This window comes from Mchenga conophoros, linkage group LG11 (assembly GCF_057382185.1).
Source record: "Mchenga conophoros isolate Kocher_MC1m ecotype Shallow Benthic linkage group LG11, M_conophoros_male_GT1.1, whole genome shotgun sequence".
Lineage (NCBI taxonomy): Eukaryota > Metazoa > Chordata > Actinopteri > Cichliformes > Cichlidae > Mchenga > Mchenga conophoros.
The window spans coordinates 39,384,586-39,411,818 of NC_140536.1; the positions used below are offsets into that span (position 1 = coordinate 39,384,586).

A 27,233-nucleotide genomic window follows, 5' to 3' on the forward strand; every position below is an offset into this window, starting at 1 on the left:
GAGTAACATGAAGAACTTTGCCTACTTCGTGTCTTGCTTTGCTGTGTAATTATATTGTCTTTAACGTTTCAGCGAATAGGTTCAAGCTACAAACCTATCAACTTCTTTGATAATTAACTTCTGTGAAAGATAATTTTTCAGATTATAACATAGTTTATATCTAGTACCTAAAGAAACAAAACCCTTCTGGGATGTGATTATAAACAGAGGTGGTGGATGGGAGCCTGGCCTGGACACCAATGATGATACATTGGCATTTGATTAGCTGTTAAAAATCTACTCTCTGTCATTAAGGTTACATCCAATAACAGAGAAAGTTTCTTCTCTCTGTACAGTCTCTGGTTTCCATACTGCCTGTGCCATGCTTGGATAAAGTTCCACAGTGGTTTACCATGGTGGGGCAGACCGGCAGGTCAGAGTACATCATATCTGCCTCGTTCACCCACAGAGGGGCTTAACTTCAGGAAAGGCAGGCCTGTCCCCCCTACCTAGGGGGTAGAAGCAGCCAGTGAACCTCCATGGATCTTTAAGAGCTTTAATTCAAGGTGAGAGTCAGTTTGTCCCAGTGGTCAAATTATTACAATGAAAACATCAAAAATCCTTGAAAGAGTAGTTGTCAAACAGCTAACAGATCATCTGCAGAGGAATGGTTTATTTGAAGAATTTCAGTCAGGTTTCAGAGTTCATCACAGCACAGAAACAGCTTTAGTGAAGGTTACAAATGATCTTCTTATGGCCTCTGACAGTGAACTCATCTCTGTGCTTGTCCTGCTAGACCTTAGCGCAGCGTTCGATACTGTTGACCATAATATCCTATTAGAGCGATTAGAACATCCATCCATCCATCTTCATCCGCTTTATCCGAGGCCGGGTCGCGGGGGCAGCAGCATAAGCAAAGAGGCCCAGACCTCCCTCTCCCCAGCCACCTCCTCCAGCTTATCCGGGGGAATACCAAGGCATTCCCAGGCCAGCCGAGAGATATAATCTCTCCAGCGTGTCCTGGGTCTGCCCCGGGGCCTCCTCCCGGTGGGACATGCCTGGAACACCTCACCCAGGAGGCGCCCAGGGGGCATCCTTGTCAGATGCCCGAACCACCTCAGCTGGCTCCTTTCGATGTGGAGCAGCAGCTGCTCTACTCTGAGCCCCTCCCGGATGGCCGAACTTCTCACCCTATCTCTAAGGGAGAGGCCAGCCACCCTTCGGAGGAAGCTCATTTCTGCCACTTGTATCCGCGATCTCGTTCAGCGATTAGAACATGCTGTAGGTATTACAGGTACTGCACTGCAGTATCATATCTATCTAATAGACTCCAATTTGTGCATGTAAATGGAGAGTCCTCTTCACACACTGAGGTTAATTATGGAGTTCCACAGGGTTCAGTGCTAGGACCAATTCTGTTTACATTATACATGCTTCCCTTAGGCAGCATCATTAGAAGACATAGCATACATTTTCACTGCTATGCAGATGACACCCAGTTCTATCTGTCCATGAAGCCAGATAACACACACCAATGAGTTAAACTGCAGGAATGTCTTAAAGACATAAAGACCTGGATGGCCGCTAACTTTTTGCTTCTTAATTCAGATAAAACTGAGGTTATTGTACTCGGCCCTGAAAAGCTTAGAAATATGGTATCTAACCAGATTATTACTCTGGATGGCATTACCTTGGCCTCCAGTAACGCTGTGAGGAACCTTGGAGTCATTTTTGACCAGGATATGTCCTTCAATGCTGTCAATGGAAAATTGTATTTAGTAGTCAGTATAATCTTTTAGTGATATAAGTTTGCTTATGGTAGGATGCTGTTTGTAGTTATTTGTATTAGGAAATGTTTAACCATGTATACTTAGAAGCATATAATTAATTGTGTAGTGACAGGATGTGTGCACCCCAGGAATGCACCCCCACGTCCTGGGAGCATGAGAGCTCGTACCTTGTCTTATTGCTTTACGGTAGGATTAACGTAGCTATGTCTGTTTTAGTTTAAGTGCTTCTTTACATATAGATGAACTGTTGGACTTTCCAGACCAGCAGGTTAAGGGAAGTTGTTTATGGGGCCACACTCTGACCCCACACACACCCACACACACACACGCACACACATACACACACATACGCTCAATGGAGTATAAAATAAAGACCGGGGCAGTTCTCTCACTGGAGTCTCTTAGAGTGGAGGCTGCCCTTGCTAGCAAGAAGTTCTGTGTGTTTCTCTTCTCTGAGTCTTTACTGAAGAAGTGTTTTAGAACATTTTCCCTAACATTTACTTGGTCCTTCGAGCCGGTTCAGAATATATCAGAACTGTTATCTGTGACTCTGTTCCAGGATCCAGCACTGATTCCTGACGCCGTGGGGAGCCGGCACCGAAGTCTGTGCACAGCCCTCTTAGACGAGGAGAGAGTCCCAGAGCGTGAATTCGAGTCTGAGCCGGTGACCAGGTCCACGGCGCTGGGATTCAGTCTGGTGATCCGAACCGTCAGTGGGACATCGGGGGTGAGAAACACTATTTGGTATTTAAAGACGGCCGCAAAGATTTAAAGTAACGTGACAAATTAGGTTTAAGTTCACCAAAAAGAACTGTGTTTCGACCAGTTTTAGAGGTAGCTGAAATTATCTCGTGACAAATTAGGTTTAAGTTCGCCAAAAAGAACTGTGTTTCGACCAGTTTTAGAGGTAGCTGAAATTATCTCGTGACAAATTAGGTTTAAGTTCGCCAAAAGGAACTGTGTTTTGACCAGTTTTAGAAGTAGCTGAAATTACTTCGTGACAAATTGTAAAAGCGCGCAAATGTCCATATATGTGTGTGTGTCTGGAAGTAAGTTGATTTTACAGCACAATAAATTGCTGAACTACTTCCATTTTTGTGTATCCTGCAAGAGCCCATGTCATGGTGACAAAGGAAAAAGGTTGAGTTTCATCTCATAAAACTGATACCGCTTCACCGTTAGGGTGAAGTCGAAGGCCGTATCAGTAAACCATTCCTGAGTCGAGCGTGCCAGAGAAAGCTTTGCAGTTCTGTGAAAATGGGGAATCAGCCCATTAAACTCACTGCTGACGAGCAGTGGCTAGAAAAGACATGTCCAAGCGCCGGACAGATAAGCGCAAATAGGTGGAGAAATCCACGAAAAACAAAAAGCTGTAACTGGAAAGGGAAATGCAGCCCCTCAGCTGTTACCCAGCTGGGAGCTGTCCTAAAACAAGAGATTACATTAACGAAAGACCCAAAAAAGAAATTAAAACGTAAGGAAGAGTATAGGTTTTTCCAAGCATGGAAAAGTGAAACTGAAAGGAGAACTGAAAATAAAATAAAAAAAGAGGAAAAGAAAAAACAACTAGCAGCAGCTTTAATAACCCCTGATGATGAAACTACAAAACAAGCATGTACTGAACAAAGACCTCCATTAACAGACCCACATAACTCTCTTTTAGACCCCTCCGTTAACTTTTCCGCACCAACTATAGGAGAAACAGCCAGCATTACATCAAAACCTCATTTTGAATGATCTCCCATGTGGCTAAGACATAGGAAAATTAAACTTGACAATGCATACAGGGACGCACAAACGCTGTTAGCTGAGCATGAAATAGATTTTCATCCAGGAAGATCTGATCATGGCTCTGAAAAAGGGTGCAACAGTCGTGGTTCACACCCAGACCCACCACCACCATCATCTACATTAGCGTGTCCATTAGTTGGAGTGGTCAGAAGCACTTGAAATGGCCCCTCCCACCGTGGCGAGCTCCAATTTTTCCTTTGGAGTACTCGAACAAGGATCCAATCACCTGGCTTCAACCTGCAAGAAATAGGTGAAAGAGAGTCTTGCGGCAGTTTATTATTCAACACAACTTCTCTGTTTGTCAACAATTGAGTCATCCATTCTGCCAGAGTGGTTTCACGAATCGATTTATCTAGTGGCTCGCTAGTAACTGGTAGCGGAAAAGGTCTCCCATGTATAATCTCAAATGGGGACAGCTTGTTACTTCCTTGTGTTATTCTCATCCACATCTTGACCAGGCCCAAACATTCTGGCCATGGTCTGCCAGTTTCTTCCATTATTTTCCGATTCTGCTTTTGTTCTGTCGTGGATATAACGGTACCAGGCATTATTCATCCACGGATGAATGTGATCTTGCGTCATGTCCCTTAGGTGAGAGTTGTCGTGTGTCCATCTCTTCTGCCTGCCTCCTGGTTCAGCTGCTGTTGAGGTCAGCTGAAGTCCTGTAAGGGTGAGCGGTAGCGGAAAAGGTCTCCCATGTATAATCTCAAATGGGGACAGCTTGTTACTTCCTTGTGCCTATCATCCACAGAGTGCAGGATTAGTGGAGAGAACGAATGGCACTATAAAACAAAGGCTCAGGAAAATAATGGAAGAAACTGGCAGACCATGGCCAGAATGTTTGGGCCTGGTCAAGATGTGGATGAGAATAACACAAGGAAGTAACAAGCTGTCCCCATTTGAGATTATACATGGGAGACCTTTTCCGCTACCAGTTACTAGCGAGCCACTAGATAAATCGATTCGTGAAACCACTCTGGCAGAATGGATGACTCAATTGTTGACAAACAGATAAGTTGTGTTGAATAATAAACTGCCGCAAGACTCTCTTTCACCTATTTCTTGCAGGTTGAAGCCAGGTGATTGGATCCTTGTTCGAGTACTCCAAAGGAAAAATTGGAGCTCGCCACGGTGGGAGGGGCCATTTCAAGTGCTTCTGACCACTCCAACTGCCTGCAAAATAGCGGAGAGACCCTCCTGGATACATCAGAGCCACTGCAAAAAGGTTGAGGTCCCAGGAAACCCCGACACCCCCAAGACAGCACAGTAGAGAAATCTCACGCTTGGTTGCTTCAGTGGTGAGGGGGGAGTGCTGATTGAGCCCCCGTAGGGTAAGCTCGCACTTCAACCTCCAGCCACTGATCAACTCTAGGGCAACCAAGTGTGAGGTGTGACAGATCTGTGTGCAACCATGGGGAGGTGGACCCTCCTGGTTACCTTGACTACGATGCTCACCCTTACAGGACTTCAGCTGACCTCAACAGCAGCTGAACCAGGAGGCAGGCAGAAGAGATGACCACACGACAACTCTCACCTAAGGGACATGACGCAAGATCACATTCATCCGTGGATGAATAATGCCTGGTACCGTTATATCCACGACAGAACAAAGGCAGAATCGGCAAATACAGACTGTTATGTCTGTTCTCATATGCCCAGCACGTCGACACACCCCACATTATATGGCGAATATATGAACAACACTCAAGCAAAGTGTGCAGCTAGCTTTGCTGGCATTGGATTCCAACACAGCCGAATCACCATCGACGATAAAATCTCACACGCTGTTGGACTTAGTAATGAAACATGTGATCAGCTCTTTTGGATCGACTTCAATGTGGCAAATCGGAATATCTCTATCCATTTCCCAGTGTTCCTGGACCAAGTGCCCGGAAAGAACCACTCCATGTGTTACCAGCAAGAGAAGGATAACAGACCCCTTGGAGACACCACAAATTGTGTCCAAACTGCAAGCCACGGAGAGGGCGCACCTGTGAACATGAGTGGACCCTCTAACGGCACATACTGGGTGCATGGAATGGCCTGGCTATGTGGACAACGGGCATATTTCATATTGCCCCCAGAATGGACAGGAACATGTGCTCCTATATTCCTGTCAGACCACACCTTCAGGATGACTGCAGTGAACACCACTTCTACACTACGCCGGAAAAGAAGATTAGCGATTCCTAAACTTCAAGCACATGACCCGATATGGGGAGGCGACGTGCCCAAGGAATTCAAGTTATGGACTACTGGACAGAAAGTACTCCATTCATTGTTCCCCTGGGTGGGAGCTGGAAAAAACATGCTGAGAATTGAAACTCTGGATTACCGGTTTGGACTTTTCCTGAACGCTTCATGTAAGATCAACGAACAGCAGAACCAGGAAATTGATGCATTACGGATTACAGCGATGCAACATCAAGTAGCTCTGGACATGTTATTAGCAGAGAAAGGGGGACTTTGCGTCCTTTTTAATACCACATGCTGCACTTACATACCAGACGACGTACATTCATCAAACATGACTGACGCCCTGAATGTTTTGAGACAGATCCAGCAGGCTCGAAATCAGGACTATGTAAGTGATACAAGTGACTGGTTCTCTTGGCTATACACTGGCTCCTGGTTACAGGTGCTAAAAAGACTACTCATCGGAGTTGGGATATTTTTACTTTTATTTTGTGTCTTTGTAACGTGTATATTGCCATGCTTAAGACTCATGATTAACCGCATAATATTTTCTACTGTTGCTGCATATACAGCTGTTACAAATGATGATGATAACTTTGGCCTGTTGGAACATGAAGACTTTGTGTGATTAATGACGATGTGACAGAAAATGTACGACAAGATGTTACAAACTGATATCTCACTTTAAAAGTTTTTTCTGACAACAGGAGGGAATGTCAATGTTTCTCTTCTCTGAGTCTTTACTGAAGAAGTGTTTTAGAACATTTTCCCTAACAAATGCACATATTAAACAAATATGTAAGACTGCTTTCTTCCATTTGTGCAACATCTCTAAAATTAGAAATATCCTGTCTCAGAGTGACGCTGAAAAACTAGTTCATGCATTTATTACTTCCAGGCTGGACGACTGTAATTCATTATTATCAGGATGTCCAAAAAACTCACTGAAAAGCCTTCAGCTAATCCAAAATGCTGCAGCAAGAGTGCTGACAGGGACTAGAAAGAGAGAGCATATTTCTCCTGTTTTGGCTTCCCTTCATTGGCTTCCTGTTAAATCCAGAATTGAATTCAAAATCCTGCTCCTCACATACAAGGTCTTAAATAATCAGGCCCCATCATATCTTAATGACCTTGTAGTACCATATCACCCTATTAGAGCACTTCGCTCTCGCTCTGCAGGCCTACTTGTTGTTCCTAGAGTATTTAAAAGTAGAATGGGAGGGAGAGCCTTCAGTTTTCAGGCCCCTCTTCTGTGGAACCAGCTTCCAGTTTGGATTCAGGAGACAGACACTATCTCTACTTTCAAGATTAGGCTTAAAACTTTCCTTTTTGCTAAAGCATATAGTTAGGGCTGGACCAGGTGACCCTGAATCCTCCCTTAGTTATGCTACAATAGACGTAGGCTGCCGGGGGATTCCCATGATGCATTGAGTTTTTCCTTTCCAGCCACCTTTCTCACTCACTATGTGTTAATAGACCTCTCTGCATTGAATCATATCTGTTATTAACCTCTGTCTCTCTTCCACAGCATGTCTTTTATCCTGTCTTCCTTCTCTCACCCCAACCGGTCGCAGCAGATGGCCGCCCCTCCCTGAGCCTGGTTCTGCCGGAGGTTTCTTCCTGTTAAAAGGGAGTTTTTCCTTCCCACTGTCGCCAAAGTGCTTGCTCATAGGGGGTCATATGATTGTTGGGTTTTTCTCTGTATCTATGAAGCGCCTTGAGGCGACTTTTGTTGTGATTTGGCGCCATATAAATAAAATTGAATTGAATTGAATTGAAATTGAATTCAATGACAAGATGACAGGGCACACCCAACTGCAAAAAAATTGACAAAAACGACAATTACTATTCCTTTTTAAACAATAAAGGTTTAAAATTTGTGATTTATATGCACGATCATTCGTGGTTTGAGCTATTGGGCTTTACTTTGAGAAGTGCACCTAGCATGTTTTAGCAGTTATTGATAATTCAGCTAAATAAGCTGAATAAAATAAATAAAACTCCATGAAGTTGTTGACTGAACTGTTTAAAAATTAGAATATTTAAAAATCTTGGACGAGAACTTCCTTTCCTCAGCTATCCATTTGTGGCCACTTTGCTTTTCGCTTTTCAACCATTTTTGTTCTGTTAATGCAAATGGAATGAAACTTCCCAAAGGTGTGTATTTCTTTCAGATTTTTTAATTTTCAACATCAGCTCCTTAATAATGTCAATAATATTCACTATACACTAAATTGTTCCTCTTGGTTCTATCGTGGCCATTTGTGGCCAATTGAAACCCATTATAACCACCTTTTTTGATTCCTTGTTACTGACAGTACTATGTCATGCGATTTAGGTAAAATTGCTTTCATTCTAAACTCAACACATGAAAATTTTAGTTTTTAATGTTTTTTACCAAATTACATCATTTACCCATTTTTGGCCAAGCAAGCAATTTCATGTAATATTCTGAGTTTTCTATAGGGGTGTTTGATGGCTTACTGCACTCCAATGGACCAAAAAAATGACACAATTTTGATTCAGGTTTGATCTTAAAGATGTTAGACAAAGGTTTGTGTTTGTGCATGAAAAAAAAAGTGCCAGTGTGAAATTGCAGCACAACTTTGCATTTGCAAGAGAGAAAAATAAATTATGTTGCCATACGTCCAAGTTCATGTGAATGTCTCTTGATGCAAGCTATTGAGCTTTGAGCTTCCTGGGGAATTTTAACTTTGATGTTCATAATGAAAGCACCTCTAACTTTGTTCTTTTCATTAAAAAAATGCACACCAAAATATCTACTCTCCCAACAAAAAAAACCAGAGAAAGAACTCACAGGACACTCTGCAAAGTTCAAAGCTGTAGCTGTAGCATAAACAACAACAAACTGGGACTGTTTGTAATTCTGTCCTGGGGTTTATACAGGTGCAGTCATTTGTAAAGCTATAAATAAACCCAGCAGCTTCAAGATCATTTTTGCTCTGGCAAGATGGCAAGACAGTCATATTCACTGCTTCAAGCACTTGATTATGTGATGCGATCAGAAAGCGAAGATGACGAGGAATCCGCTGCATCTGAAGAAGAGGCTTCTTCTTCAGTCTCCTCAGAGAATGACAGCATCACTACCAGTGATGAGGATTACCATCCAGTGCCCGATTCCTCTGTTGGAAAAGTGGGTTGCTCATCTCCCCCTGCTGTTCAATCCAGGAGTTGACGTCTGTGTCGATGAGCAGCTGGTTGGATTCAAAGGTCGATGTGGATTTCGGCAGTATATGCCCAGCAAGCCTGCAAAATATGGCATTAAAATCTGGGTGACCTGTGATGTGGCAACCTCCTATGCCTGGAAGATGGAAATTTACACAGGAAAATCACCTGGAAGTTCCTGGGAAGTTAATCAGGGAATGAGAGTTGTGCTACAACTGACAGAGGGGCTCCAGGGACACACTGTCACTTGTGGCAACTTCTTTACTTCATTCAGCTTGGCAGAGGAGCTGCTCAGAAGAAAACTAGCTCTGGTTGGCACAATCAGGAGAAACAAACCAGAGCTCCCTCCCCAGCTTGTTCAGCTGCGACAGAGGAAGATTCTTTCATCTCTCTTTGCCTTCACCAAAACAACCATGGCAGTCTCCTACATGCCCAAGCGAGGGAAGAATGTGCTTCTTTTGAGCACAAAGCATAGGGAACCAGAAGTCAGTGATGGGGAAAAGAAGAAGCCAGCAGTAATCCTTGATTACAATAGGTGTAAAAGTGGAGTGGATAACCTAGACAAGGTTGTTGGCACCTACAGTTGTCGGAGGAAAACCGGTCACTGGCCACTGGCTCTGTTCTACAATCTTCTGGACATCTCAGCATACAATGCCTTTGTCCTGTGGAAAGCAGTGAATCCTGAGTGGGAGTCCACCAAGACCCACAAACGAAGGGTGTTCCTGGAGGAGCTGGGCCACATGCTGGTGACTCCAGAAATTGCAAGACGGCCTTGTGCCCCACGCTCAAAAGCAGTCGCTGCTATTGTTGCTGAGATACAGCAGTCAGAATCAGAATCAGAGCATGACCCATCAACAAAATGAGGAAAAGGTGCGAACTGTGTATAAACAGAAGAAGAACGGCAACCACTTGCTCCAGCTGTGGAAAGAGTGTCTGCAAAGATCACTCTGCTGTGGTTTGCGTGTCCTGCCTTCCCTGAGTGCGTGCACACACACACACACATTTTGTACAAACAAGCAATAAAAGGCCGTTTTTGGCATGACTAATGAAGTGGGAGTTTCTTTTATTGGGGTCATTACTCACAGGAATAATACAAAATATTAATATTAATAATTATTATTTTTGTTACTGGCACTGACCTGCAATGATTTAAAAAAAAAAAAGGTTTCGTCATTCAACTGCTGAAAAAATTTGAACTTTATTGCTATTTCCCCCCAAAAAACATAGTAGTAACATATAATTTGACTGGTATTCAAAGGGTATAATTTCTAATTTTGAATTATATTTTGGTTTTCATGACTAGGACTGGTTTTCATTTAAAAAATGAAGTTGGTCTAAGTAGAAAAATGTTTTAATATATAATAATTTTATAGTATTCTGTAAATGTAAACAAGGGGTGGCCATTTTTGGCCACGAACAGTCTGAGAGGGAGTTTTTTTGTTTTTCTGCCACTGCAGAAAAAAACAATGTTGCATAAATGCCATTGATGCTGTTAATTATTGCTATGCATCTAACCTTCATCATGGTTAGCAAATAAATCAGATGGCATGTATTATTTAGAAAAAAAACTGGGATTTTATGATTTTCTCTATCTATTAGTTGTTATGATTATGTGCTCTAACTGGTATTTAAAGGGTTAAATTTCAGAATTTTCATGAAATTTTGATTTTCATGAACAGCCCTGATGCTAATCTAAAAAACCATGTAAAAAAAACTGGACATTTTTCTTAATATATATGAATTTTATAGCATTTTGTAAATGTAAACAAGGGGTGGCCATTTTTGTCCACAAACAGTCTGAGAGGGAGTTTTTATGTTTCTGTTCTCTCTGCACTAAAATAACAATGCATTATAATCAATGTTGATGTGAATCAATTATATGCCCCAGACTCTACTATTAATAATACAAGAAATTTCAGTAGCAATGCAATTATATAAAATTGCAAGATTTGAGGTTGTCGTCCAGCTGGTGCAGTGGACAAACAAACTGGTGTTTAAAGGGTTAAAAAATAAAAAAGTAATAATTATTTTATATTTATGGAAAGAACTGAAGTTACTTAAAAGCTTTATGCAGAAAAAATGGCAAAAAAACAAAAATAATAAAAATACAGACCTAATCTGTAGGTGGCCACTTTTGGCCACGAACAAGCTGAAAGGGTGGTGATTTTGATCAGACTCAGAGGGCTAGTACACTGAAGATCAAATTCAAATTCAAATTCAAATTTTATTTGTCACGTACACAGTCATACACAGTACGATATGTAGTGAAATGCTTGGACAACTGCTCGTGACCTAAAGAAAACAAAAAAGGAAAGGCTATGAATAAGATAGGAAATAAATATGAAAAATTAAAAAGGGTAAATTTAACTAGGAAGGAATAAAATATAAATTAAGGTTAAAAATGAAATAACTGTACAACACAAATTAGAATGAAGGGTAAATTTAACTGGGAAGAATAAGATAAAATATATAAATTAAAGTTGAAAATAAAATAACTGTACAACAAAATACACAATATAGAACTATATAAGAATGTATGAAGAAATCTAAATATAAATAAATATATACACAATAACAGCAGCTGTACAAGTATTAACTGGAAATGAAGAATATAGTGACCAGTGTTGTGCAAAAACAATGTCCAGAAAGTCCAGTGTGTGTGTGTAAGAACCATATGTGTGGGTCAGTACTGTGTGGTGGTGTGATTGAGAGACCGTATCGCCTGCGGGAAGAAGCTCCTCCTCAGTCTCTCTGTGTTGGTCTTCAGGGAGCGGAATCGCTTTCCTGACCTCAACAGAGAGAACAGTCTGTTGTTGGGATGGCTGAGGTCCTTCACGATCTTCCTGGCCTTGGTCCAGCACCGCCTGCTGTAGATTGAGTGCAGGTCAGGGAGCTCGGAGCGGATGGTGCGCTCAGCTGACCGCACAACCCTCTGTAGAGCTCGTCTGTCCTGCATGGTGCTGTTCCCGAACCAGGTTAAGATGTTTCCCGCCAGGATGCTCTCTATGGTGCACGAGTAAAAGTTCCTGAGCACCTTGGAGGGCAGTTGGAAGTCTCTCAAGCGTCTGAGGTGGTAGAGACGCTGTCGGGCCTTTTTCACCACGGTGTTGATGTGACAGGACCATGACAGGTCCTGCGTGATGTGAACTCCGAGGTATTTGAAGCTGTCCACTCTCTCCACTGGGCACTCGTTGATGACGGGGGTCTGGTAGTTCCTCTCCTGCTTAGTGCTGAAGTCCACTATCAGCTCCTTTGACTTACTGACGTTTAGAAGGAGGTTGTTCCTCTGGCACCAGTTCTCCAGATTCCTAATCTCCTTCACGTAGGCCGTCTCGTTGTTGTCAGAGATCAGGCCCACCACGACGGTGTCGTCAGCAAACTTGATGATGGTGGTGGAGCTGGTAGTGGCCACACAGTCATATGTGTACAAAGAGTACAGCAGGGGGCTCAGAACACACCCCTGGGGGGCTCCAGTGCTGAGAGTGGTGGAGGCTGAGACATGTCCGCCCATCCTTACTGCCTGTGGTCTGCCAGTTAGCAAGTTGGAGATCCACTGACACATAGATGAGCTGAGTCCCAGATGCTCCAGCTTGGTGGTGAGTGTGGAGGGAATTATGGTGTTAAATGCAGAGCTGTAGTCTATGAAGAGCATTTTAACATAATTCCCCCTTCTAGTGTCCAAGTGAGTGAGTGATGTGTGGAGGAGATGAGAGATGGCATCGTCTGTGGAACGATTTGGACGGTAAGCGAACTGTAGTGGGTCCAGTGTGTCTGGTAGTGAAGAAATGATGAAGGTGAGGGCTACAGGGCGATAGTCATTGAGAGAAGCAGGGTGGGGTTTCTTCGGGACAGGAACAATGATGGACTCTTTGAAGCATGTGGGGATCACCGACTGAGATAAAGAGATGTTGAATATCTCAGTGAACACAGGAGCTAGCTGGTATGCGCAGTCTCTTAGGATACGACCTGGGATGCCGTCTGGTCCTGCTGCTTTCCTGGTGTTCACTCTTTTGAAGGCTCTCCTTACTTCATGCTCGGAGATGACGAGCACGTTTCCGGTGCTGGCAGTATCTTCCTGTCTGCAGCCGTTAGCGCCGCTAACACTAGCATTGTTGGAGACCTTAGTTGCAGCCTCGAAGCGAGCATAGAAAGTGTTCAGCTCGTCTGCCAAAGTCACGGCCGCGTTCGTCATACCGGTTGTTGGTGTTTTATAGTCCGTTATTGTCCTTAGTCCCCGCCACAGGCTCCTAGAGTCACTCTGTTGGAGTTGTGACTCTAGTTTCCTCCCGTAGCGCTGCTTCGCCTCTTTCACCGCCCTCCGCACGTTATATGACGCGGCTTTGTACGGGTCCATGTCCCCCGTCATGAGTCCCGTGTTGTAGGCAGCGGTGCGGGATCTCAGAGCGTCGCGGATGGTTTTATCCACCCACGGCTTCTGGTTGGGAAACGTTGTGATAGTCTTTGTCTCCACGGTATCATCCGCTAGTTTCCCGATGAATCCCACAACCGCTTCCGTAAACACGTTGACGTCATCGTCGGAGCTGTTTCTGAACATGCCCCAGTCTGCGTCATCGAGTGCGTCCTGTAACGCGGCCACCGATTGATCCGTCCAGCGCGCGACCTTCCTCTGAACCGGAACTTCCTGTTTCAGCCTTTGTTTGTATTTTGGCATGAGGAAGATGGCGGCGTGATCAGATTTGCCAAATGGAGGGCGGGATTGTGCCTTGTAGCCGTCCTTGACCGTAGTGTAGCAGTGGTCCAGTGTCCTTTCACCCCTGGTGGGGCAGGTGATGTGTTGATAAAAGTTCGGCGCTGCGCGTTTGAGGTTGGCGCTATTAAAGTCCCCCGTCACAATAAGCGCAGCGTCCCGGTGTTGTGTCTGGTGCTGTGTGAGTGCCTCATGCAGCTCGCATAAGGCGGTGACCGTGTCCGCTTGTGGTGGAATATAAACGGCACTTACAATGACCGATGTAAATTCCCGAGGTAGATAAAAAGGACGACACATGATGGACAGTAGTTCCAGATTTGGTGTGCAGGAGCGTGTGAGAGGAACAACGTTCGCACTGTTGCACCAGTTGTTGTTCACCATTAAACACATGCCGCCTCCCCTTGACTTCCCCGAGTCCCGTGTCCTGTCCATGCGGTGAACCGAGAAGAACTCGGCCGGCTGGATGGTGTGGTCCGGCACCGCTGGGTTCAGCCATGTCTCGGTGAAGCAGAGGAGATTGCAGTCCCGAATGTCTCTCTGGAACTTTATCCTGGCCCTGAGGTCGTCAAGCTTGTTCTCCAGTGACTGGACGTTGGCGAGCAGGATGCTAGGCAGAGGTGTGCGGTGTGCACGAGCTCTCAGCCTGTTCCTGACGCCGGCTCGCTTCCCTCTAGGCCGCCGCCGCTTCCCTTTGTTCTCCCTCGAGATCTCACTCGGCCAGCTCGGATCCGGAGTTAAAAACTTCGAATTGTGAGTACATTGTATACCAATAGAAACAAGAGTGTCACTGTCATACCTAATGTACCCAATGGTGATGATTTTGCCGATTTAGAAACGCTGAAAACTAACTTAAAAAACAAAGACAAAGAAAAAGTGGTCGGAGCAGTCGTGACGGCAGCCGACCTCACCGGCGCCATCTTAAAAAAAAAAAAAAAAAAAAAGATGGATTGAGGATGGGTCTTCCAGCATGACAATGACCCAAACCATACTTCCAAGGCAACAAAAGGGTGGCTAAAGAAGAAGCACATTAAGGTCATGGCCTAGCCAATTTATCTGCTGAGGGGGCTGAAGCTTCAAGTTGCCAAGCAGCAACCAAGAAACCAAGAAGTCCATGGATTTGGAGAGTACCAAAAGTCATGTCTTGCTTAAGGGACAAATTCTTATTTCATTCAATAACATGCAAATGAATTTCAGCATATTCCACTTTAACACTTTCATAAGGTGGGTTTTTGCTATTTAAAAAAATTATGATTTTACAAACTTGCTACAGCTCCATTATAAGTCTATTAAGTCTATGAGGTCAACTAGGCAGTACTGATAGCTGTACTGTGAGTTTTTACTTCTTAAATAAGTTAGCCCTCCCTGAGTTCATAATTCTGCATCATTTAGAATTATGCAACATCAATGTTGCATGACTTTATTTTTCACACATACACATTAGGGGACAGTAAAGAAATTTTACTCAACCAGACACAATGACAAGCTGATTTTTTTTTTTTTTTTGCTCACTAAAAAGGAAAAAATAGCATTCTGTTTCAGCTTTTGCGCCATGAAGCAATTCAGAACTTCTTTAAAAGTTCCCCAGTTGTCAACAGAGCGTTGGTTTACTAATGGTTTGCCTGTCAGCATATTCCACCTTTACAAACACCACATATAAAAATTAATAATAATGATAATAATTATTATAATTAATCTAAAGTAAACATTTCTTAGATGTATAGCATTATAAACCCACTTCCTCAGTGTTAGCGTTCATCACCTTGCTCCTCACATCATTGTAGTCTTCAGGCTGCACACTAACCAATTCATAGACAAAAAGAAAATAAAGTCAATAAAAACACACAAAATCCATTAATTTGACAACTGGGCATTGATTTTAACAAATCTGACTGCCAGTGATATTGGAAATTAGAAAAAACAAAAATAAAATAAAAAAACAAAAACCCCTTATCAGCTTTCAAAAGGTTTTGAGTTAAACACGATCAGTTCCTGTTTGGTGAGTGGAATTAAATGGGACTTTATTTTCCAGCCCAACATTGCCCACATCAAACTCGTAAGACAAGGGCAATTACAGATAACAGTGTTAGTCTTACCATAACTGTTTTAACTTTTCACAAATAACAATTTAAATCCAATGCCATAAGTTGGCATTCATTCAAATTCTTTTATTTTCACTTTCATCTGACAAAATACAACTAATGGAGTTTTGGCTCATTACTTAAGTTTTGTTTTAGTGATAACGCCCTTTTTAGGTTAAGCCCTGCATAGTTCAGCAAGGCAATGCTAAATTTCATACTGCATCTATCATAATAGCAGTGCTGCCTGCTTGCCAGATATTTCTTCAGATGAAAACATAAGGTGTATTACGAAACCAAGAATATGACAAAAAAAGATCCAGGTCTATTGAGTAGCTAGAATGTCGGATGGGAATGGGACAACATTCCTCTTATAAAAGTCCAATAACTTGTCTTCTCAGTTCCTAGATGTTGATGGACCTCTTTTATGTCCTGCCCGATGCTGATGTCCTGCCTTAACTTTTTGGATGTGTCGCTGCCATCAAATTGAAAATGAACTAATATTTTCTAAAAATGGTAAATTTTCTCAGTTTTTATGACTGCATACATTGCTATGTTACATACTATTGGGCATGAATAACTAGAAGAAAAAAGAAGCCTCAATTCCTGCAGAAGTTTTCGGCCTCCCGCCAGGTATAATGTATTTGAATGTACGAGTAATTTCTTGACACCACTGATCCCAGTCCGGATAAAGTACAGCTGAGAAGGAGGAGAAGGAAGGTTCCAACCGAGCAGGTCTTCATCACTGTCATCAGACTTCTAACGTACAAAGAAAACATCACACTGAAACATATTGTATTATTGTAGTGAGTGAGAACACACAACATTAACTGAAGATGCCATTGCTATAACGCTCCACACCACCATCTCTCACCTGGAAGTGCAGGGCCGTTACGCCAGGCTGCTCTTTGTTGACTTTAGCTCTGTCAGTGCGCCCCAGGGTGGCTGTGGCTGCAATGTAGCTTGCCATCACCAGTGTGTGAATGGGTGGATGACTGGATGTGTAAAGCCCTTTGGGGTCCTTAGGGACTAGTAAAGCGCTATACAAATACAGGCCATTTAGCTCTGCTTTCAACACGATACTCCCGGACAGACTATAGTTAAACTGCTGGAAATCGGACTTCCTTCTACCACCTTTCGCTGGATCAGAGACTTCCTCTCAGACCGTGTACAGAGAGTTAGAGTGGGGCCTCATCTTTCCTCAGCCCTCAGCCTCAACACTGACTCTCCACAAGGCTGTGTACTGAGTCCCCTACTGTACACTCTGTACACACATGACTGTGCTGCACCACAGCACACAGAAAGGCACTCCAGAGGGTCATGTGGGATTGAATAAAAGTATTTTATCAGTACAATATAATCTGCGGTATAATCATTGCTTTAACAATGTAACAGATAGCTTTACGATGGCCTTAAAATGTTTATGCATACTGTTATCATATTAACCTTTTATTCCAGATGATTCATTGTATTCTTTTGTTCATTTATATCTTTTCAGTAAGCTTTGAAGTAGTGGCATTCATTTACAGCATTTATTCCATATATTATATATATAGTTTTAGTAGACTGCTAACACATTTGAGAGTGACCTCTGTTTGACTGTGAGCGTTAGTGGGTGAGGTGAGAGGTAACACAGAGTGTCAATTGAGGTCAGGGCACACATACACACACACACACCTGCATACACTGTAGGTAGGCTATGTTCTAGGTGAGAGTTCAGATATCTGCTGGTCACTGCATTTTTGTGCATGCAGAATTGCTAGTGTGTTGCAGAGCAGGGTTCGAGGTTTTGGAGAAGCGAGGGGAGACAGCCACCGGAAGACACCTGGCGCGGAGGCGAAGAAGATGCTCTTTTGAACTTTGTTAAAATCGTTAATGAAACGTTTGTGGTTTTGAAACCTATATATGTATTGTATCTGTTTGACGTTGAAGGGGCGTCATTAAATTTAAGCCCTAATGGTATAAAACATCTGCTTGTGTATTGTTAGTTAGAGATCAACGCTGTCTGCGCACAGTGGTCTCTCCACGCGTGTATTTCATTAAAATCATCGTTTGACTCCACCCGGCCGGATCAGTGTTGTTATTGGATTACCTCCTGTATCCCTCCTTAATATTTGAACCCTTAACAGTCATTAATATGGCCAAAAAAATCATTGGACATCCTCTTCCCTCCCTGAAGGACCTGTACAGCACTCGCTGTCTCAAGAGGGCACACAGCATCCTACGGGACTGTACACACCCAGGACATCGGGTGTTTAAGCTGCTGCCGTCTGGCAGGAGGTTGAGACTGCTGAGGTCCCGGACAAACAGACTCAAGGACAGCTTTTACAACAGGGCAATAGCCCTAATCAATGCAAATAGCTGACCTGATTGGCTACCTCCCTGGACTTTTTTGGGGGGGAGGTAACAATGTTTAAAACAAAAAATTATGTATAATTAGCATTAGCAATAGATTACAGTAATTGAAATGAGTGTCAACCATGTTTATGATAGGCTGTTGCACTGAACATTGGTAATTATAAAATGCAATACTTCAAAAACTTCATGCTCACAATTTCTGCTTTACAAAAGAATCTACCTGACAGTGCCCTATCAAGCAAGCAATCTGTTTAGGAAAAATGTTTCACTGTGACAACTCTGTTTTCTAAGGGTTTGCATTTTTTACTTTATACTCTGCAAAAGTATCATTAATATCCATGTGGTCCAAGCACAGATTTAGAGCTTTAGAGCTTTAGAGCTAGTTTTTGTCTGTTGCTGTGGCTCAGGAGGTAGAGCAGGTCATCCACTAATCATAAGGTAAGCTGTTAAAAAGTTTAGCAAATTCCTTTAAGATCACACCTAGCCTTTGTTTAAAAAATGAGAGTAAATATACTTTTTTTTTTTTTTAAATGAAACACTCTATTTTATTGTTTTAAGATTGTGATCAGACAGTCACACACACTCCAACCTTTCAGGCATAGGAAAGACAAAAAAAAATCCTCATTCAAAATCTTTGCAATTTTACACTGAGGACCTTAATTCTGAAATTGTTCTGCAATTTATAGAAATAGTTCTGTGCAGGCTGTCTTTACTGCTGATAAACTCTTGTTTTCCAAGTATATTTACAATAACCATTGGTTAATATTTCTGTTTGAAATATTTTGTTTATAATCATCATTATTTTGACATTCAAGCCATTTTGTTTGACATGTGTGAAGACATAATTGCAAATATTTACTCCATAATCTTCAGTTAATCAGTGTGCTCTTTAAAAAAAATATTTATACATGTCAGCCACACCAAAGGAAAGCTGACCCTTTATTTTAGGCTACAGCTGCTATTGCCATGTTTGCAAATTTTGGATCATTTAGAATACAAAAGCATGAGGAATCAACCCCATAATGTAATTATTATATATATGTTGTTAAGGTTCAAATATTGAGGAAGGAGAGTACAAACAACCATGGTCCAGAAGATCTTGGTCAAACAATTGATTTTAATGAATACACGCATGGGAAGACCACTCTGTACGCAGACAGGGATTGATCTTCGACTTGATCAAAGCATACACAGATTTTTATAGCATCAGGGTTTGAATTAATGACGCCCCTTCGTACGTCACAGATACATTTTATACATAGATCAGATCAAAACCACAATGACTTTTAACACAGTTCAAAAGAACATCATCTTCTATTTTCATGGCCGGTATTTCCGGTCAACCTTTCAGTTCTTGTCTTGAAGTGAATTGTTCCTCTTTCTTGCCGAGACAACAAGGAACGGTTCCTCGTTTACAGAGACACTTTCACAGTTACAACCAGACATGACTAACCTCTCACCTATAAATAAATCTAACTAGTGTGTGTGTATGTGTTGACCTCACTCAGCCTCTATGTTACCTCTCGCCTACTAACTGTCTGTGTCTCGTCCTTAAATGCTCTCTCTCAATTCACCTGTTGCACTTCTGACCTTTCACCAGAACAGAGGCTCATCCTTATGTGTAACAACCTAACTGAAACTATGTATAGGTCATCTACTAAATAAATGTTTTGATCAAGAACCTCTACTAAAAGCTTAATATAAAAATGACCTGATATAAGTGTTTTGTAAGCATGTATTGCAATTCCTTCTATGTTCTAGTTTCCCTCAGCATGTATCACCTGGACAGTCACGCCAGTGAAGCTTAAGACCCTTAATGAACCGAACATTAACTCAAAATAAGCACCGATATGCAATATGTATAAAATAGTTATAACTGCATCTGGAATACAAGGTTAATATGATAACCGTATGCATAAACATCTTAAGGCCATCTTAAAGCTATCTGTTACATTGTTAAAGCAATGATCATACTACAGATTATATTATTAATGCAATGGTAATGATGATGATTCTTTAACAATAGCAGTAAAATAATTTCCCTGCTCCACAGTGTCTTTGAAAATTTTCAATAAACCCCCAAAATATTGGCTCAGCCCACTTTCTTTGCAGAATTAGAGATTGCAAGGGCAGAGTTTTATATTTAGCCATCATATTTTTTACATTTTATTCAACCTTATAACCATGAGACTAGACCAGTATTACAGATCTCACTTTAACATAAATTACTAAATGTGTCGTCCTACCACAAAAAACATAAATAAATAACAGGTTATGGAAAACCCCTTCTGATTAGCACATACGGATGTTTTCAAATCTGAGCTGGATATCTTGTGGAGATGGCTTATGGTTGAGAAATGAACATTCAATGCACGGGCGACAGATCTGGTTGACATTCCTGCTGTCAGCATGCCAGTTGCACGCTCCCTCATTGCTTGTGGCATCTGTGGCATTTTGCTGTGAGACAAAACTGCACATTCCAGGGTGGCCTTTTGTTGTGGGCAGTCTGAGGTACACCTGTGCACTACTCATGATGTCAGATCAGCATCCTGATGTGGCACACCTGTGAGGTGGGATGGATTATCTCAATATGGCAGATGTGCCCACTACCACACATTTGGACTGATTTGTGACCACTGTTTGGGAGGGATGGTTATACTGTGTATCTGGAATGAATTTTAGGTCTCTACGTCCATCCCATGGGGAATGGGAGCAGTAACAAAGGTGTTGCGTTTATATTTTTGTTCAGTGTATATATATTTATATTTCTTCATACATTCTTATGTATTTCTATACTGTGTATTGTATATTTTGTTGTACAGTTATTTTATTTTATTTTCAACTTTAATTTATATATTTTATTTTATTCCTTCCTAGTTAAATTTACCCTTTTTAATTTTTATATTTATTTCTAGGGGTGCAACGATATTCGTATCGATATTGAACCGTTCGATACAGTGCTTTCGGTTCGGTACGCATATGTATCGAACAATACAACATTTGTAATTTATTTTATCAACTTTCCTTCTGACGATGCTGTCTGTGTGGAGCGCTCAGTGAATCTGCGTTCGACTACTCCGCCTAGGCTGCACTGTCGAGCGCAGATCCACTGAGCGCTCCACACAGACAGCATCGTCAGAAGGAAGAGCGCAGGGCAAGCTAGCGAGACAGAAGTTAAGCTCTCCTTGCAACATGGCAAATTGAACCTCCCCCACCCTCATTCAGATCTGGCGTTTGGAATTATTTTGGTTTTCATGTGACGTATGACTCTGAAGGTAAGCGCGTCATGGACTAAAGTAAAACAGTATGTTGGATGTGCCACGCAATGCTCAATTACATGGGTGGGAGCTAGTGTGTTAGCGCAGTTAGCTCGTTAACGTGTTGGCTGTCTAGCCCCATGCACGGGGCTATCAGGGGTAGCTCGTTAACGGAGATTTGCCGTGTTGTGGCGTTAAGGTCATTTTAACGAGGTTAACCTGAAAGCACTAGTGGGAACACAACGAATATGACTGCACATTTACGCCGACATCATCCTAGTGCAAAGACAAAAACAACAAGCATGCATGCTACAAACTTTACCCGAGTCATTTAGACAGCCGTTAGCACATGATTCTCCTTATGGGGACCTGATATGATTAATATGCTGCTGAGAATATAGCCCAGAAGAAGCGGATAGTATAGCTTTTATTTTGGAAAGAGACATTTCTCTGTAATAAACTCTCTTTTCCAAAGATGAGTGATTCCTCAATCAGATACAGGGCTCGCAAAATCGCTAGCCCGACGTCCTGGGCTAGAGATTTTTCCAGTCGGGCTACCAAAATCTATCTCTGCCCTGCCCGTCCGGCTATTGTAGGAAGGAAAAATATATGTCAATGCTTTTGCATTCTTTCGGAAATGTAGCTGGGTAATTATGTCATTGGCATCGGTGAGCCACTGTCAATATGTGACATATTGAAATCGCGTTTGAATTTGCGCTTGTTTTTTGCTTTCACTTTGCAATCGCGTGAACTGTGTATAGAGAGCGACAGCACTGATTGGTGAGTGATGATAATTTGTGCACCAATTCCTCTGACATTGTCTTATTAATCGTTAGCTTACTACGCAAACATGACAAGTGAAATCTCCCGCAGCAAGCTTAAACATGTGAGAGGTTGATCGCGCAGAGAATCGCTGAGCTTATGTGAGTGCGTGTGTAAAAGCAGCAGGATATATATTTTAGTTCTGCTGAGCCAAATAAGACAGGTCAGGGTGAAGAAGTGACAGCCAAAGAAAAGCTTACCGCAAAACGGAAAAGTTATGACAAATCAGAATATAAGGCAAAAAGAAAGTGCAGCTTTATGGTTTCATGGACAAAAGAATTTCTGTGGCTGCGATATGATGAGCTATATAACCAGGGCTGCACATAAGTGGTCCGCAGGTGCGCATTCGCTGTCAAAATAAAAAACACGCACAAGGGTTAGGGTTAAATTTAAAAACTCTACTTTTGAGTTAAAATATATATTTATAATTTTAATAAATGACAAATTAAAAAGGCATGAACATTTTATTTTGTATCGAAAAAATATCGAACCGTGACACCAAAGTATCGAACTGAACCGAACTGTGAATTTTGTGTATCGTTGCACCCCTATTTATTTCCTATCTTATTCATAGCCTTTTCTTTTTTCTTTAGGTCACGAGCAGTTGTGTAAGCATTTCACTACATATTGTACTGTGTATGACTGTGTATGTGACAAATAAAATTTGAATTTGAATTTGAATTCTAAAGCCAGTGCTGTTTTTCTTTTCTTGTGTCTTAGTGCCTATAGGGTTAACTCATGTTCTTGCAAATCCTTCTTCGGGTTTATTTTATCAGGTGATGTCAGGTGCGTGCAGGATAAAACAACACACTGAGCTGCAGTTTAAACAACTGCACACAAGTTATTCAGACATGTAGTCACTTTGGGTCTTCTTTCGGAACATGTTACTGTTACTACCCCAAAGCCTGCCATTACCTGGAAACTGCTGAAATACCAGCATCACTGTCCACAGTGAAGCTAGTTTTACACCGCCATGGACTAAGTGTGCGCCAAGAGAGAAAGAAGAATCTGTTCTAAAATTGACACCTTCAAAGTCAGCTGAAATCCCACATGGATGAAAAAAAACCTTTGGGAAAAAAGTTCTATGGTTGGATCAAAAAAAGCTTATTTGGTCACAATGAGAAGATGTATGTTTGGCGGAGTAAAAGTGAGGCTTTCAAATTTAAGAACATTATACCAATTGTCGAGCATGATGGTGGCAACATGATCTAATGCCGTTCTTATCTCAGTGGTGCTGATATATTGCAAAGATGTTAGAATAATGAAGGACTATCTCCAAGTTCTCCAACTTACAGATAAAACTGCAGCTACAGTTAAAAATTTGAAATAATTGGACCTTTAAACGGGACAATGATCCCAGACATCAAAACTGGGTTTTGGGATAAAGCAGGATAATATTAAGCTTCTGGAAAAAAAAAATATGAAGATATTAAACCAGAGTTATGCCAGAAGCTTGTTGATGACCATCATAACCTTCTGGTCAAGTTGCAGCTTGCTAAAGGGTCATTTAACCAAATATTTATCTATAATTTTGATCATATGTAGATCAGAGAGAATCCAAAATAAATTCAAACTTGTGCACCCATGTCTTATTTTTTTAAAGTCACTAAGATGGATGCTGTACAATCCCATGATCCCATAAAAAAATTCAAATGAATCATTAAAACAGAAAGTACACCATGACGTTCATGCCCATGATAAGCCAAAGTAAACTCTTGAGCACAAATGTATGCATTTGGGAAATTCAAGTGGTTTGTCTTTTGTAAATTTTGTAAATTTTGTAAATTATTTTTGGGACCACCCTAATGGTGATGATTTTAGAGATGTTGAGGGCCCTACTTCCTATAGCACATAAAATATTTTCTTTCTGCACAGTCTCTGTTCTCCATACTGCCTGTGCTGTTTGTGGATAAGACTCCACAGCGCTGTACCATTGGGGGGCAGAGGGGCAGGTCAGAGTACAACATATCTGCGCCATTCACCCACAGCCATTTACCAGCCAGGAAACGCAGACCTGTCCACACCTAGGGGGGAAAAGCAGCTAGTGAAAATACATGGATATATTCATAGTCAATTATTCCACCGAGATTTTTATGTTGCCACAATGCAACATAAAAATCTCTTGCAGCTGAAAAAGCATTTTCCATAATATGCTGTGTTATAAATGGCAAAAGACTGCAAATAAGGTTAAATATGGCCATGTAAATCATTTATACATATAGCCAGAATATGGATTTCGCTTTTGATTCTGATTGATTTGATTCTTCAGTGGTTAGATGTTGGCTGCATGTTCTCATTCTAACCAACAACATGAAAGCAAATCTCATGTAAACATTTCATGCATGAGTCACTGAATTTGAACCCACCTCTTCAGCATTGGCCTCCACCAACTTTTTCATTACATAAACGTAGTCTTCAGGCTGTATGCTGACCAAGTCGCAGCTTGTGGGTGAACTGAGTGCTCTGCAATGTTCCAGTGCCTCCTCCCAGGTTTTGTTCTCCTCTACGAGAACTAGGTTATCCTCCTCTACGAGAACTGGGTTATCCTCCTCTACGAGAACTAGGTTGTCCTGTCCTGTCCTGTTCTGTCCAGCCCTGTAGCAAAGGAAGGGAAACCGAGAGGAGCAGTCTTGGGTAGTCATGCTTTTGCTGAGAGACGAGATGGAGACAGTTTTTACTGTTATCTGGCTCATCCGGTGCCCAGTTTGTGTAGTTTGACAAGCCTGCACTCCATTTCCACGTTTGCCCTGCAGAACACAATGAATTTTTTCCACAATAGATAAGGTTAATATATGTTTACTGTTTCTCAAGTAATCAATCTGTTCCACCACCTGCTTTAAGGCTAAAATGGGTAGGGAAAAAATGCCCAACTCTACAGATTTGAATAAGTTACTTAGCTTAATTACCAGATTACTTAGTAATAGTACTTAATAGTTTATCATAAACTAAACAATCATGAATCTCACTCGTAAGACATGCTTAAGGATGAAGATTTTGCAAGCTATTATATTTTCAGCTACTGATATTGACTTAAACTGTGAAAAAAAGGCAAAGTAAAAAAAATGTGTGACCGAGTTATGGAACTACATTTTAGTTTACAAAACTGTAACAGAAGTGTTTGTCTTTACCATCTCTCTGGAGTCCAATCCAGATGGGAAAGTCCTGATCACGAAATAATGAATTCAGTTGGTCATAGTCTGACAAAGTTAGCACACCACCTTTCTTCTCGCAGTATTTATGGGCATCATCAAATTTCATTGGCTGAGTTATAAGTTCAGTTGAACCTTCACACATGAAGAAGAATTCTTTGTCGCTTTTAGCTCCATAAACCCTTTCAAGAGAAAGAATCAATACAACATGAAAGAATCTGATGCATTTAAAACTTAAGAGGCGCACTGTTATCTGAAGTATCTGGAGACACTGCGGCTCTCCAGCCTAAGTCAGGAAATGTGGCTAACTGGCAGCAGATTGTGGTTCTCTCAGCTAAAGGGAGTGGTTGAGAAAAATGAATCAAAGTGTCCAGCTGTGTTATATTGGTCGTGTAGTGACGCAAAAAATTTCCAGTGGTTCTGTTTATTACCCACTTCTTACTAGAAAACAAAAACTGAAGACTCTCTCAAAGTCTCTTTTAAAGTTAGCACACACACCAATTTCATATAACAGATTTTTCAAAGTTTGTCCAAATACAGCCATTAATGTAAATCTAAAAGCTGTAACTTATTTGTAAATATTTACTAAAAATGCAAAAAGTATTTTTAAACACGTATTTAAACAAGAATTATCAACAACAATCTCACATACCTGCCACTGTCAAAATGAACAACACCACATGTTCTTTTTTTTTTATGACCCCAGAAGTCCCAAAAATTATTGTTTGACCAACAGACCCATGAATAATATTCCCTCAAGTCCATTGCATCTGCATCGGATTTTGTATAGATGGTAGCCAAATCAGTCTGGCCGTCAAGTCTGTTGGAGGGGAGAGAAAGTTTGTAGTGATCACTCAGAAAAAACTATTTTCTATTGCCTATTCCTTTGCTTATCCCCCCCCATCTGAAGTCTAAATTTTTGCATACCTCAAGTTTAACTGTAGCTGGTGTTGTACTACAAGTGTAATACTCTTCCCTCCCTCGGCTAAGGTATTTTGTGTTTAATGTAAGAAAAAACGCACCATTAGTGATGTTTTTAGCCATTGAGCATATAAATGACCAGAGGTATCATTTTATATTGTAAAGTCTACATTGAGGATTTTGATAGTGATAATGAATATTAGCGCATTGAGGTTTTGATTAAAGCTTTAAAGTGGAAATGAAACACCAAATGTATAAAGGGTATTTACACCATGGAAACCTGCTCTCAATAACTCCCATAGATGTAACTCTGTGAAGCTGGATTTAAGAAATAAGGGCTTAAAGTTTTAAAAACATGTTTAGCACCATCTTCTGTCAGTACAGAATGTTTCGTCACCGTGTTGGTTGGTGTCAGTTGACTTACATTAGTTTGTGTTAGTTAACTACACAGCAAAATCTCCAGTGTTAAATTAACACTGGAGAGTGTCTATATGGGTCCACACCTCTGAGTGTTAAATACAACACTGTTAAGTGTTAAATTAACACTTTTGACAGTGTTATATGTTTAAAAGTAACCTAGTCAGTTTTGAAGATTAACAATGGCTAACACTGGAATATTTCTAACATTTTGAGTTTCCAGTGTTAGAAAATCAGCACTGCTCAGTGTTAGCCATTGTTAATGTGATATGAAAGAGTTTGCTGGTTAAATGTAATGACTGCGAACCGGTGATGCTAACCTTAGGTAGCCACCTGCCAAGCTAGCTAACGTGCTCGTTTAGCGATAACCGCCTCACCATGGTCGTTGTTTCATATTGTATATATTACTGATTCATGATTAACATCTCTGGTTGCCAAATCTTATAAAACACACTCTCTCGGTTAGACAAGGTAAACCTGATTTTCTCCAGATGGAGTACATTTCCAAATTCTCTCAACCACATTTCGAAGGTAGGAGGTTTATCAGACTTCCAGCAGAGAAGTATCAGCTTTCTAGCCACAAG

The 27,233-nt window shown here is 41.4% G+C and overlaps 1 pseudogene; it reads right to left on the minus strand.

Annotated features, from left to right (window-relative positions):
- Positions 1-295: 295 nt before the first annotated feature.
- Positions 296-25,420, minus strand: LOC146565083 (secretory phospholipase A2 receptor-like; annotated as a pseudogene).
- Positions 25,421-27,233: the final 1,813 nt, after the last annotated feature.